Genomic DNA, 16,590 nt, shown 5'->3' with positions numbered 1-16,590 from the left:
AAGGGAGAAAATGAAGAGCTGATACCAAGAGCTCAAGTAGATGGAAAATGTTTTGAGAATGATGATGGCAACAAATGTACAAATGTACCTGACACAATGGATGGATGGATTGTGACAAGTTGTATGAGCCCTCAATAAAATGATTTTTCAAAACAACCGAATTACAGTCTCAGAAACGCACAGGGGCAGTTCTACCCTGCCTTACAGGGTCACTGAGTTGGCATGGAAAAAAAATTAAGATGTTGTTCAGAAATTTATTGTATAGATGATTGCACAAATCTTCTTAATATGATTGAATGATTAAATCGTATGTTATTGAGGGGTATGCCAATAAAAATCATTTTAAACAGAGTTCCATGAATCTTATTTACATTATTAGCACCTATCTAGTCCTGTTGGTGGGGCCATACACACCTCATACTTGCATAGTCTTATACAGCCATTTGGTGAGAATTACAAAGCCAATGGTAACAGAGGCCATATTAAATAATGCATTGCTTTATAAGAGTAAAAGCAACAATCAATACATTTATTTTTTATTTTAAGCTTTTTAAAATCATTTTGGTGGAGGGGGATCTTACAGCTCTTATAACAATCCATACATAAATACATTGTCAAGCACATTTGTATATATGTTGCCATCATCATTTTCAAAATATTTTCTCTCTACTTGAGCCCTTGGTATCAGTTAATTTTTTCCCTCCCACACTCCCTTCCTCCCTCCCTTCCTCCCTCATGAACCCTTGATAAATTACAAATTGTGATTATTTTCCAGCACACATTGTCCACTGTCTTCCCTTCATCCAATTTTCTGTTGTACATCCTCTGGGGGGACGGGGTGTATGTCTATCATTGTGATCTGTTCCCTCTTTCTCCCCTCGCCTTCCCCCTACCCTCCTGGTATTACTACTTAAATTAGTCTTCCTGAGGGGTTTATCTGTCCTACATTGTGTGTGTTGTAAGCTCTTATCTGTACCAGTGTACATGCTATGGTCTAGCTGGATTTGTAAGGTAGAATTGGGATCATGATAGTGGGGGGGTGAGGAGGAAGCATGAAAGAACTAGAGGGAAGTTTTATGTTTCATCGGTGCTACCCTGCACCCTGATTGGCTCATCTCCTCCTTGTGACCCCTCTGTAAGAGGATATCCAATTGTCTATGGAGGGGTTTGGTTCTCCACAACCCACTCCCCCTCATTCACATAGATATGATTTTTATTTTGGGTCTTTGATGTCTCTGATTCCTGATCCCATCAATACCTCATAATCAAACAGGCTGGTGTGCTTCTTCCATGGGGGCTTTGTTGCTTTTCAACCAATGGCCGCTTGTTTATCTTCAAGCCTTTAAGATCCCAGACACTATATCTTTGGGTTGCCTGGCATCATCAGATTTCTTCACCACATTTGCTTATGCATCCATTTTGTCTTCAGTGATTCTGTTGGGAAAGTGAGCATCACAGAATGCCAGGTTAGTAGAACAAAGTGTTCTTGCATTGAGGGAGTACTTGAGTAGAGACCCAATGTCCATCTGCTGCCATAATACTTAACATATAAGTATATGCACACAGAATTATTTCCCTCTCATTATGTATAAGTATATTTACATACATACATGTCTGTATTTATAACTCTAAAAATGTCCTTTGCTTCCTAATTCTTTCCTCTATTTCCTTTTAATTTCCTCTTGCCCACTATCATGTTCAGCCTTCATTCAGGTTTCAGTAATTCCCCTCAGGTACATTGATCAAGCCCCACCAGGCATCCTATGCCTTCCTCACCATCAATTTTAGATCACTTGTTATTCCCTTGCCCCTGGATTTGTTCACACCCCGTTCTTTTCTCCTAGCTCCCCCTCTCCCTTGTCCCCTGGAACCAATGGTCTGCTGGTTCTCTCCTCTGGATTGTTTATACCACCTATCTTATTGAGATAGACATGCAGAGACAATAATAAGCACCAAAATAAGACAAAGCAAAAGAAAATAACAACAACAAAAGAAAAGCCTATAAATAGTTCCAGGTCTGTTTGTTGATATTTATGAGTCTTTTGAGCCTGATGGGGTTCCACACCCTGGCCCCAAAGTCTAATTTTGGTATGCCCCAAGGACTTCATTTCTTTGCTATCCTTTCTGCTCTGTTGCACACCCTTAGTTTTTTGGCCAGTGTGGGAGAGTCAGATCAGTCCCATTCCCCACACTGTGTCTCCAGTGTTGTCCCCCTTAGTGCTATGGGTCAATGAGGAATATCCTATCTCATGGTTTGGCCTGCCCTCTGGCCTTCTCTGTGCATTGGCTGCTCTGAGCAAGAATCTTATCCTTGGACCTTGGTGGGCCAGGATGTGTTCCACTCTCTCTCCCTCCCTCTTGTTTTCTCCTGTGCTCTCTGATCAGATGATCATATTTACCTCTCTCCCTGAACTGTAACTTCAGTGCTATTGTCCCCTGAAATACATTCTTCTGGAGGTGGAAGGTGTCCATGTCATTGGGATTGGGACCTGCCCTGCACACCTCTCTATTAATTTGCTGCTTCAGGCCTGCATGTTGCATTCACATCTTGGTGCACCAGATTGAAATCTGGTCCCTCTCTCCCTCTGCTGTGGAGATATAAGCCATACGTTCCCCTGAGGTGGTTTAGTGCCCTGTTTCCACACTACCCATGTCTCTCCCCTCTCCCCCACCTTTTTAGTTAGCTGCCATATGTATCCCTGGATTGAGTCTGGCCCCTGCTATAGTACCTGGACCTCAACCCAGGAATATATATATATAGTAGCTTTTTCCCATACTTCTTTTGCATGTTTAAGCTTAGCTCAGTGGACTCCTGCTGTACCTGTCCTTTTGTGCTTGGCTTACTTCATTAGCACAATTTACTCAAATTCTTCCTAGGCGGCAATGTGCTTCAGGCATTCATCATTGCTTTTTAGGGATGCATAGTACTCTGTGGTATCTATGTACCAGTTTTTAATCCATTTGTCCATTGATGGAAATTTGGGTTGTTTCCAAATTTCCTTGAAATTTTGAACTGTGCTGTGATGTCTGGCCTGGTTTTGTTTTTTTTTCTTGCCTTTTCTGTGTATATGCCCAATAGGGAGATAGTTAGGTCATGTGGTACTTTGATTTCTGTTTCAGATATTGCCAAATCAATTCCCATAATGGCTGTACTTACACACAGGTCCACCAGCAGTGGATAAGAGTTCCTATCTCACCACAGACCCTCCAACACGTGTTACTTTCTGATTTTTTGAATTGGGCTGTCTTTGAGGATGTTAGGTGGTATCACATAGCTCCAAACAGAATTCTTGAGACTTCCCACAGGAGGCCTCAGGGGATGATACCAGAGTCTTGGCAGGGAAGATGGGGACAGCTTTTCCTTATGTTCTCTGAAATTTCCATGGAAACCAGGAAAACGTTGCTCTTTTGTGCCAAATAAATTGGATACCAGACTGAATGAAATGAAGTTTCAGGAAGAAGAAAGTGTCATAAAGCTTTAGAAAAAAAGACACTTAATTTGATCAATAAGGGTTAAAAAAAAAACTGAAATTACTATCAAAATAATCCAGGGATAGATATTTTTGAAGGAAGGGCAATTTCTTCCTTACCTGAGTTATCCTAGGAAATAGGAAAGGAGCTAAGTTGCTCAACTATCTTGTAAGATTAGTGAATCATAATTGCAAAGTCAGATAAGAGTGTTCCAAGAAATGTATAGATCCTTTTCACTTGGATCACAGAGACAGAAACCTTAAATTAAGTAATAGAGAACTGAATTCAACTGTGTGACTCATAATACATCATGATTGGGTAAACTTAATTTCAGATATACTAAGAGTATTACAAAAGAAAAATCTGAAAAAAAAGAAAAGAAAAATCTGTCCATGTAGTCCTTTAAAAAGAATATTAATGAACAAATAATAAATAATAAAATAAATTTCCCAGGGATATAGAAAATAGTATATAACATTTGTGATAATGGTATAACATTTATGATACCATTACTAGTAGGATTAGAAGTTAGTTAGAGTAGGAAACTTTCTTCATATGGTAAGGTCATGTATCCCTCTTCCTCAGGGCTTTAAAAAATTAGGACCAGGGATCATGCTTGATAAGACTCTTGATCATAAATTAACAGAAAGTTTTGAAAGGGAGTCAAAGGCAGATTTAAAAACAAGCAAACAAACAGAAACAAAGAACCAGGAATGGGTTTGGGGGCTCGCACTAAATCCTACTTCCAACGTAAGAACAATTAATTCTTACATCATGGCCCTGCTCAATGCTGGCCCTCAGGAAGGGAACACAGAAAATATGGTGCTATAGCAAACAGGGATGAAAAAAATTGGATGGTGCCCAGCTATCCGATAAAACAGTGCCTGGGGTCTTAAAGGCTTATCTGCAAACAAGCAGCCATCTAAGTGCGATGTCAGCTAATTCCACATTGGAACAAGCACACCATTATCAGTCACTGAAGGATTGTAAATTGTATAATATGAAGTCAAAGGACATATTAGTATCAGAGCCTACATTGTGAGAATCTGGTTTGCAGAAGGCTATGCATGACAGTGGGAGCACAAGATACATGTGTGGGATCTACAGTGATCTCCCTCTCTCCCTAATTGAGGGTCCGGAGGAAAGTGTTACTAATCAGAGTGCTTTGGAGAGGTGATTACAGAAGGTCAAAGGGATAAACCTGCCTTGAACCGTTAAAACCTTGTCAGTTGGTACCTTCTCTGATGCTTGCTGGAATTCAATATTTTCTATATATATTTTTAATTTTGTTTTTTGTGTGATCGTATTAGAGCTTATCTCACATGTGTATGTCATTGGGGTTCACCCTCTTACATTTGAATTATTGTTTTTTCTGTTTTCTGGAATATGAAAAATAGGATTGATGGCCCTATAGAGACAGCAAATATAATAAGGATTTCCAGGGTGGGGTATGGTGTATGGTGGTTGTGGTGATCATGTGATCTCCAGCTTCATTTCTATTCCCAAAGCCACATTTTCCCACTATTGTTCTTTATTTCCAACGTTTGCAATCCACTCACCACCAATAAATTTGATTGCATGTTTGATCAATTTCTGACTAAAGACTTTGGTAGAATTCATCAATGTCTTCATTACCAGCTTTGATGGTTGATGTCTGCATTTGAATAGTAGTTATTCCAATTGAATTTCCTTGAAGGCGGATACGTATGATCCTTTCACAGACAGCATTGTACTCCAAGATAGATCTTGATAAGTCCTTTTTGATGAGGAGTGTAAAACCATTTCTCTTGATTGCCCAAGTCCTGAGCATAGTTATCAATGATTTTCTGATTTAAAATGACCAACACTAGTCCATTTCAGATCACTAATGCCTAGAATGTTGATATTTATGTGTTCCATTTGTTTCTACAACTTCCAATTGTCCCAGATCCATACTTTGTAAATTCCAAGTTTCAATTAATTGGTGTTTGCAGATGTTCTTTCTCATGTTGAGTTGTGTGCTATCAGTAAATAAAGGTCTAGTAGGCTTTTCTCACTCAGACATTGCTCCATCTATGTCAAAGTAGACCCTACTTTGAGAAGGCAGCTCCTCACCAGTTGCATTTTCAGTGCTTTTCAACCTGAGTACTATCTTTGACAATGATCTGCTTCTATTCACGAGGTTTTCAGTGTGTAACAAAGTGTTGATTCTGTCCATAAGGTTTTCTGGGGCAAGTTCCACAGAAGTGGGTAGCCAATTTGTTCTTCATATTCCCTTCTCAGTCTGGAAGCTTTGCCCAACCCTGTTCACCTTGGGTGACCCTGCTGGCATTTGAAATACCAGTGATATTGATTCCAGTATCACAGTACACACAAGCTAATACCCTATGACAAACTGACAGACAAGTGGTGGTTGGTGGTTATAAAATAATGTAACATCAATGTTACATGATGATTTCCCATTTGGTGATAAATTAATTCATTGTAATTAATTCATTGTAATTAATAAACAGTAATTTAAATTCTATCACTGCTCTATACCAATGCAATGGGAATGTCCCTGGGTTGTGTGACCTGAAACACCTTTTGTCTTACGAGAGCTTAAAGGAGGGGGAAGTGAACAGAGATAGAGGAGCCTACAACCTCCAGCGTACCACATGTCCATCAGTTTCTGGGATAGTGATGGCCTCTGTTGAAAAGCAAGGAGTTACATTTGAGGACTAAGATGTCCCTGGCCCAAGCGATGCTGTTTTCGATTGTCTAATGTGCATGTGAAAGTGGGACATTCAATAAGGAAGACCATAGGAGAATCAATGCATTTGACTTATGGCTCTGGAGACAAATATTGAAAGTACTATGGACTGCCATAAAAACAAATAAATCCATCTTGAAAAAAGTATGGCGAGAGTGCTCCTTAGAGGCAAGGATGGTGAGACTGTGTCATACACTTAGGAAATGTCATGAGAGATCCATCCCTGGAGAAAGTAAAGTAAAGAAAGTAAGTAGACAGGCGGTCAAGGGGCCAAGTAAAAGAGCAGTAAAGGTAAGGTAGAGGAAGGCCCTCTACTTGCCCCTTGGTAAAGCAGAAGGGCAGTGAAAACAAGAAAGGCCCTCAACAAGGTGGATTGACACAATGGCTGCAATGATGGGCTCAAGCATAGGACCGATTGTGAGGATGGTGCAGGAACAGACAGTAGTTTGTTCTGTTGTGCATGGGGTCCTTATGGGTCAGATCCAACCCAGTTGGACCTAAAATTTACCACACAGAAAAATGAGCGAAGTGTGGACTGTGTTCACTCACTCCAGTTTCCTGAACTGGTAACCTCCAATGTCCAGATGAAGAACGATGCCTAGTAACACCCATCAAGACTCCGAGGAATGCTGGCCTGACAGATCCGGAACCTCCTTTGTCAGCCCAACAGAGACAAGACCCTCCGCCTAAACTGGGGATGGACAGAGAAAGAAAGCTTTCTCTTTGCGCTGGTGCCAGGAAATCAAAAGTCTAGACCCCTATACTGAGAGAGAAGAAATAACAGTTTGTAAAAGCAACCACGTGTGGTATTTCTGTTATAGCACCACTAGATAACTCAGCAAAAGGCCAAATTAAATTCAAAGTAATCATAATACAAAGAAGAGAGATCTGACTAGAAACCAATAACATAGGAAACAGAAAACGAACAGAATGTCCTACTTTAAAAAGTTAAAATTTCTGATTGAGGTGAAACTCAAATAACAAATCAATCATTTTCAAGGGAAGAATTCAGTGACATTTAGTATATTCAGACTTGTGTAATCACACTCTGTATCTAGTTACAGACATTTTCATTACCCCAAAAGAAGCACAGCATCCATTACGCAGTTACTGCCCAGTTTTCCCTTCCCATAGACCCAGAAACCATCCATATCTGTAATTTTCAAGTGGATTCAGCTATCATGAGTGCTTCATGTAAAAGGAACAACTACAATAGGTGCATTTTGTGTTGCTATTTTTAGGTAGCCTTGAGTTGGTTCCAACTCACAGCAATGCTATGTACAGTAGAATGAACCACTGCCAAGTCCTGCACCATCCTGTTATGTTGGAGCCCACCTAGCATGAATCTTGATGCTCATTCATGGTCGCATCTATCAGAACTTTCGTTATTTTATGGCTGGATAATGTCCTGGTGGATGTCGTACTTTGTTCACCTGTGCTTCTGCTGATGTACATTTGGACGACTTACAACTTGTGACTATCATGAATAATGCTGTGATGATTACTGGTATAGAAGTATCTGTTGGAGCCCCTGCTCTCCACTCTTTGGGGTGTAGGGATGGAATTGCAGGGGCATGTGGTGATTCCATGTTTTATGTTTTGAGGAACTGCTGAACTGATCTTCACAATATTTGAACTTTTTCACATTCTAGACAATAATGTACATGGACCTTCATTCTCCACATTTTTAACAATCCTTGTTGTTTCCTGTTCTTAATTTATCACACAGTCCTCCTAAGTAGTTGTGAAGTGATATCTCATTGTAATTTTGATTTCCAATTCTCTGATTAATAATATCATGAATCTTTTGAAGATTCTGATGGCAACATATGTAATAAATGGATGGATGTATTGATTATAAGGACTGTAAGATCCCCCAATAAAATGATAAAAATAAAGTAAAATAATGTCATGAATCTTCTTATTTGTCTCTGTGTATTTGTAAATCCAATTTGAATAAATATGTTTCCAAGTTCTTTGCTCATTTAAAAATTAGATTGTCTTTTTACTAAGTTCTTTAAGTTTTGGGGATAAAACACTAAGTCCTTTGCCATCAAATCAACTCATAGTCTCCCTGTAGTCACCCTAGATGGACCTCCCCAGAATAAGAGAAAGAGAACCTTGCTGGGAAATCAAGCTCAGGGGAGAGGAGCATCCATATTTCAGAGGAGACACTGATCATTCTGTTAGTGAGTATGGTGGGTGATTGGGGAAAAGTAACCCCACACAGGGAAGGGGTGCTACAGGGAGCATAGGGGGGCAATGATCCATTGTTTATGTACTTGGGTAGACACTAAAATGATGTTTCTATCCAATCCAACCCTCAGTGAAACACTCCAGGGACTAAACACCATGATGTACTTGGATGCTGACCTTGAGGTCAGCATGGCATAACCTAGGGGCTACACCAAAAGGACTTATCAGAGAGGATTGGCAAATGAACTGAGTGAGCCCTGCCTCAAAGCTGACTGCACCCACGGACCAAGAACTGGGGTACTCGGATGGGAGAGAAAGCAGAGAGAGACAACCGCAGACCTGTGGAAGTGGCAGTCATTAAAACTTAGGGGGAACCCCTAGTTTGGTGAGTGTCCAATGGAAAGGAATCCAGAATCACCACCTATTTAGTACTTGGAGGGCCCCCCTCACAGTGAAATAATAGGCTTTGATCTGTTGGGCAGGGATCTGAACTTGGAAGAACTGATCTAGGAAGTTTCTCCCTGGCACACATCTCCATATTAAGGTATACTGAGCTCTATCGAATGGGAGAGCTGTGTGGAACAACAACCCATGGGTGGCAGCTCACGGTGGAACTGTACTTGCACAGACTCCTCGTGCCTACATTATCCAGAGGGGTGTGTCATTGGAAACATTGATGGCATTATAAGTACAATCGCCTTATACTCAGGGGGATAATTGACAGTGTTTTACTCTTCTGCCTCTATAGGTATTTGTTTTCCTGCCTTTAGTGTGCTTGGTTTTGATTGTTTGCTTTTTGTTGTATGATGGTTGGTTGCTTTTGTTGGGGTAGTTGGTCTTATGGGGCTTTGAATTTATCTTAATACAACCACCAAATTAATCTGAGTCATGCATATCCCAGAGACAAGCTGATGGATTCTGAAACCCCACCGAACTGTAGCCCCAATCCAATGGTATATCTGATAGCATGGCCCTGCTCAAAACTCAACTTCATGAAATGATCACTAAAGATAAGGATACTACAGTAAAGTGTGGTGAAGAAAGCAGATGGTGCCTGGCTATCAATCAGAGTAGTGTCTGGGGCCTTAAAGGCTTGCATTCAAACAACCAGTCATCTACACGAGGAGTCAGCTATGTCCACATGGAAGAGCACACCTGCTTGTATGATCCTAAGATGACAATAATAAAGTTCAAATATGATGAAGGGAAAAGTCTCAGAGTCTAAATTGTGAACACCCAGTTTGTAGAAGGCTATGGAAGACTGTGCTGACCCAAAAGCCATCAGCAGAGTCTGTCAGCTGATTAAGCTGGCAGATACCTTTTAGCCACCGGCAAGGATCAAAAAGAGCTTTACTCTCAGATAGAGATCATTGTAATCATGATGATAATGGATCAAATTTGATACTTGTCAGTCAACTTCCTTCTTGACCCAACCTGAAATTCTTCTAGGTGCAAGTATTTCTTGCTAGTTCCATGACGAACATTTCTTCCCTGGCCTTTTATGTTGTCACAGTGGTATTTTCTTTCTTACTATTTCTATTTTTATCTTTGCATTATTATTATTTTATACTTACCAGATTATTTTGTTTCTTTTTTATTGTTTTGTTGGGTTTTCCAGTTTGTGAAGCACAGGAGGAGATGCATAGAGATAAGAATTGAGCATGGGTTTATATGAAGGTAAGGGTAAAGGATAGGTGATAGGGACGGTGAGGGGGCAAGGACATCAAACAGTGGATGGGGAGAGGGGCACTAGAATTGGTGGTGATTACATAGCTCATTTTTAAAGTTATTTAACCCTTGGTGGGGGGGGGAAGTATTCTAAAATTGATTATGATAATGATTGTACAACTCTTTTTGATATGATTGAACTATTGAATTGTGTGATACGTGGATTAAATGACAATAGAACTGTTTTTTTACAAAATAAGCTTTCTGGAGAGACTTCTTCCAGGAAGATGGTGACTGAATAACACATACCAGAGGGATTCCACAGAAATCAGCACAGGAGAGTTACTAAAAGGGAGATTACATAATGCTGGGCCAAAGAAGGAGGATCATAAAGTTAAGTAGGCACAGATCCATTAAGTTCTGAGGGACTGGGGCTTTTGGCTTATCACAGTGGAGACTGGCTAGAGTTTGACTTTTGCCCTGACACTGTCTCGGCCAGAGGTGGGATCATTTGGAGCCAGCACAGGGGCTTTATCTCAACACAACCACATATTGCTGCCACCTTGGGTCAGGGATTAAATCCCTCCAGCCCCATAGTCAGGGATCTGGGCTCATCTATATTGTTACTCTTGTTTCCCTCTCTTCTCTCTATTCCCCCACAGTCTCAGCAGGCTTAGTTTTTTTGTTTTTTTTTCCTCCTTTTTCTTTTTCTCTTCCCTTTTCTCTCACATGCCATTCCCTACCTCCAGACCACTCCCCTTAGACTAGGGTACTTACTCCTGCCCTCCACCCAGCTGGAAGTGCTCCACCCTCTACAGTGTAAACCAAGGCTGGGGAAAGCCCTCCCACCCTCCACCATTGGATATCACACCCAAATTCTTCCTGGGGAAATTCTACCTGACCACCCTCTGCAGTGCTAAAACCTGGCTGAGTAAATCCTGCCTACCTTCTTCTGGAGAAACCTTGCCTGCTTGGCTGGGGGACCACCTATCCATCCTCTGTGGTCTCAAATGATTGAGGGAAATTCCTCCTGACTGTTGTAGTTCCTCACAAAGCCAATGGTAGCTTGGCTAACACTCGCCCACATTCCACACCATTGTGGGAACCTCTACCCATCCTCTCCAGTGATATAACTGACCAGGGCAATTCTGTCCACCATTTGCAGTGCTCTAGACCAAAGCAGGCAACTCACCAGGCTCCTGTGGCACTCCCATAGTGGTAGGCACCCTCACACCTCCTCTGCAGCACCCCAAGCTGCCGTGGGCCACACCATCATAGCTTCTTGTGAGATTATCCAACGTCGTGGGTCCACAACAACCCAACCAGCATCCCTTCAGAGGACAATCCAATTTGTCCTCCAAATAACAAAACACTGGTTGACTAAGGAAACTGAAGCCACAGGAGGATAAAGTGGTAGGTCAATTACATAGTGAAATTAGCTACAGGCAGTTGAAAGAACCATTCCTACGAGTCTCTAAGAGAGAGCCAGTGCTCTTCGACTCCCTGAAAAAATTGCAGCTGGCTCCTCTAAAACAAGGCAAGCAGCAAGCAGCCCCAATGACCTCAATGGGAAAAAAAAGGCAGCGACAGATGTGCTGAAGCTAACAAAGTGCACAGAAGAAGCAGACATTCATCTGCCACAGAAAGAACTTTTCAGAATGCTGTTTGGAGTCATACAGGATATGAAGGAAACAATACAGAAAAAGGATGAAATGATAGAGGAGATAAAGTCCATACACCAAAGGGAAATACAAGAGCTTAGGGATGAGATAACAAAAACCAGTAGCAGACTCAGAGACCCCACCAATCAACTGGAGGAGGCAGAGAACCACACCTATGGCCCAAAGGATGGCCAAGCACACCTTAACAAATGCGAACACAAATCTAATAAGATCATCAGATAATCTGAAGAAAACCTAAGAGCTATGTTTGATGCTATGAAGAGGAACAACATCAGAATAATTAGATAACCAGAGGAAGACACAACAAAGAAGTCATCTGCAACAATAGTGAGAGAATTCTTGGAGGAAAACTTCCCCAGCTTAAAGAATGAAAACCAGATGACCATTCAGGAGACTGAAAGAACACCAGATAGACAGAATCCCAAGAAGTCACTTTGTTTGGCACATATTAGTTAAACTATCCAACTTTGAAGAAAAGGAGAAAATCATGCGAGTAACTAGGGAAAAACAAGCAATCACATATAAAGATTTCCAAATAAGAATATGCTCAGACCTATCAGCAGAAACTATGAAGAAGAGGAGACAGTGCAGTTACATATTCCAAAAATTGGAGGAAAATTATGCAAACCCAAGAATACTTTACCCAGCCAAATTATCGATCAAGATAGATGGAGAAGTAAGAGTCTTCCCAGACAAAGAAAAGCCAAAGAATATGTTAGAAGAAACCCAGCCCTACAAAAGTTTCTTACTGACACATTATGGGCAGAAGAACAACACCTACCAAACATAAGTAAGAGACCACAACATAGAAGAACCCCACTCAGAGAGGACAAAGAGAAAACAGCCCCCAAGATAGCATTGGCTTAAGGGTGGAAAGAAGTCAAGAATGAACCACACACACATGCACAACCCACTGATCAGAAAGGGAGGTAGGACAATACCCAACACAAAAGGTATAAGATGACATCACAGTGTCCACAGATGGAGATAATAACCCTGAATATCAATGGAGTGAACTCAGGCATCAAAAGACTGTAGCTATCAGACTGCCTTAGAAAACATAGCCCATCAATATGCTGCCTATAGGTGACGCATCTCAAGACCACAGAAAAAATAGACTGAGAACCAAAAGCTAGAGAAAGGCATTCCAAGAAAACAGCAATTCAAAAAAAGCAAGCATTGCAATCCTAATCTCAATCCTAATTTCAGAAAAATTGACCTTAGGTTGCAAACTCTAAAAAGAGATAAGGAGAGACACTATATAATGCTCAAGGGAGTGGTAGACAAAACAACCACTAAGCATTTTAAGCATATATTCAATGAGAGACCTACAGAAAACGTCAGCCACACACTTCAAAAGCTAAAAAAAGAAATCACAGTCTCAACAATAATAGTATGTCATTTCAATACAAAGATCTCTGAGAAAGATAGATCACAGGGAAAAGATCTCAACAAGGAGGCTAGAGACCTAAACTCTACAATTAAACAATTTTACTTGATAATTATTTTCAAGCACACATGGCAGATATTTGAAGATAGACTACATGCTGGGCATAAGGCGAATAAACATAAATTTAAGCATATTGATATCATACAGACCTCTCTTTTTGACAACTGTGCCATAAGGCTGGAAATCACGGAAAGGAAGATGAAGAAAACAAAAGCAAACAATTGGAGGATGAATTATTCTCAATTGCAAAAGGAGTGTGCATTGGCCCAGATCAGAGATGAAATTAGGAAATTTCTAGAAAACAACAGAATGAGAACATGATTTACCAAAATTTTGGGACACAGCAAAGGCAGTTTTCAGAGGAAGTTTCTTAGCAATGCATGCACACATGAAAAAGGATGAGAGACTTGTCATTGATATGCTGGCACAAAATATACCACAACTACATCAGAGTCAACAGGACAATCTTACTAATAGCCAAATAAATAATAAAAAATCAGGGTTGAGATTCAGGAGAAGCTAAATAAGAAAACTAGGGAAAACATTAATGGTGCTAAAAGTTGGCTCTTTGAAAGGATAAACAGAATCGACAGAACACTGGCAAACCTAACCAAGGAAAGTAGGGAACAAATTTCAATAGAAAGGAGGAGGGATGAAAGAGGGGCCATTACAACAGACCTCAATGACATCAAAAGGATAATTACACAATGCTACAAAGGACTGTAATCCAATGAATTCAACAACTTAGAAGATATGGACAAATTCTTGGAAAAGCAATCCCTCCCTAGACTATTCCTGATAGACATCAATAATCTTAACAGACCCATAGCAATAGAAGAAATAGATGAGGTTATCAAGGGATCACCAACAAAATATAAATCCCCTGGTCCAGAAGTCTTCACAGGAGAATTCTACCAAGGATTCAGGGAAGAAATGATTCCAATCCTACATAAACTCTTCCAGAACAAAGAAAAAGATAGAAAATTCTGAACTTCTTCTATGAAGCTAGTATAACTCTGATACTGAAACCAAGCAGGGATCACACAAGAATTGAGAACTACAGACCAATATCCTTAATGAACATTGATGCAAAAATCCTTAACAAAATACTGCCCAATAGAATACAAAAGTATATAAAACAAATGATTCACCATGACCATGTGGGATTCATACCAGGGATGCAGGGATGGTTCAACATATGAGTGACCATTAGTGCTGTTCACGACATTGACATGAAAAACTATAAGAACCATATGATAATATCGATAGATGCAGAAACAGCATTCGACTACATCCAACACCCATTCCTGTTTAAGACACTCAAGAAGAAAGGCATGGAAAGAAAATTCCTCAATATTATACAAGCTATATATGAAAAAAACAACAGCCAACATGGTAGTTAATGGAGAAAAGAGGAACACAACCCCACTGAAAAAGAGGAGCAGACAAGGATGCCCCTTGTCCCCACTCTTTTTATCATCGTGCTGGAGGTTTTAGCTAACATCATAAGGCAAAGAAAAGACGTCAAAAGGCATTCGACTTGGGAAGGAAGAAGTGAAACTATTATTATTTACAAATGATATGATTTTACATATGGATAATCCCAAAAGCTCCACAAGGGGAGTACTGGAAACAATAGAGGACTATGGCAGAGTGGCAGGATATAAGAGCAACAAACAGAAGTCTCTCAGACTTCTACACATATCCGATAAGACCACAGAAGAGGAGATCAAAAAGGTGATACCCTTCACAATAGCCAAACACAAATTGACATATCTAGGAATATACCTGATTTAAAAAACAAAAGAGTTATATGAGGAAAACTACAAAACACTATTACAAGAAAACAACAGTGACCTCAACAAATGGAAGAATATCCCCATCTCATGGACTAGAAGACTCAATATAGTGAAGATGTCAGTTCTGCCCAAGGCACTATATAAGTTTAATGCATTCCGATACAATTACCCTCATCTTTCTTCAAAGAAATGGAAAAACTGATTACCAACTTCATATGGAGAGGGAGGAAGCCCAGAATTAGCAGAGAACTCCTCAAGAAGAAGGGCAGAGTGGGAGGGCTTGTTTAACCTGACTTTAGCACATATTTATTATACAGCCACAGTTGTCAAAACTGCATGGTATTGGTATAATGATTGATACTCAGACCAATGGAAAAAAACTGAAAATCCAGAAATAAAATCATCAGCATACAGACAACTGATCTTTGATAAGGGCCCCCAAAATATCAAATGGGAAGCACACTTCAAGTAGTGCTGGAAAAACTTGACAGCTACCTGCAGAAAATTGAAGCAAGAACCTTCTCTCACTCCATGCAAAAGAAGAAACTCAAAGTGCATCACAGACCTCGCATTAAAACTGCAAACTATTAGGGCCATCAATGAGGGAATTAGGATCAACCTGAGAACTTGGGAGGAGGAAATACATAGGCAATCAGAACTAGGGAAGGACACAAATACAGATGAATCACAAACTGACAAGTGGGATATGCTGAAGATAAAACATCTGTGTACATCAAAAGAATTCACCAAGACAGTAATAAGAGAGCCCACAGCATGGGAAAACATCTTTAGCAATGACACATCAGACAAAGGCCTTATTAACAAAACCTACAATACTCAGCTAACTTCCAAAAAGAAAAAAAAACAACTAATTGCCCTCTAAGGATGTGGGCAAAGGACCTGAACAGAAGTTTCACAAGGGCCAATAAACATAAGGAAATGTTCCCAATCACTAGCCATAAGAGAAATGCTAATGAAAACAACAATGAGATAAAACTTAACACCCTCAAAGATCGCCCAATTAAAAAAATCAGAAAGCAACAAGTGTTGGAGGAGCTGTGGTGAGATAGGAACTCTCATCCACTGCTGGTGGAACTATAAGTATGTATAAACACTATAGAAAACGATCTGGCGATATTTAAAAGAGATGGAAACTGAGCTACCATATGATCCAGCATTCTCTGTACTCAGCATATACCCACAAAGGCATGAAACAAAATAGTCAGACATTGGTGCTCAAATGCTGATCGCCGCACTGTTATCAATTTCGAGTTGGAAAAAAATGAAATTTCCATCAACAGATGAATGGATTAAAAACGGTAGTACACAAATACTACACATTTATAAAAAGCAGGGATGAACTCATGAAACACATGAAGCATGGGAAGAACTGTAGGAAATTAGGCTAAGCCGAGTAAGGCAAGCACAAAAGGACAAGTACAAATTGAGTCCTCTGAGGCAAGTTTGAAAAAAAATTGCAAAGGGGGTACAGGGAAAGGCTGCTGTGTACAAACATTCCTGCGGTGAGGTCCAGGTAGTATGGCAGGGGCCAGACCAAATCCAGGGATACATATGGTAGCCAACTAAAAAGGA

Source organism: Echinops telfairi, unplaced genomic scaffold (assembly GCF_000313985.2).
Source record: "Echinops telfairi isolate 266 unplaced genomic scaffold, ASM31398v2 ScPeMD7_5927;HRSCAF=6808, whole genome shotgun sequence".
Taxonomy (NCBI): domain Eukaryota; kingdom Metazoa; phylum Chordata; class Mammalia; order Afrosoricida; family Tenrecidae; genus Echinops; species Echinops telfairi.
Note: the sequence above shows the minus strand (reverse complement) of the source record.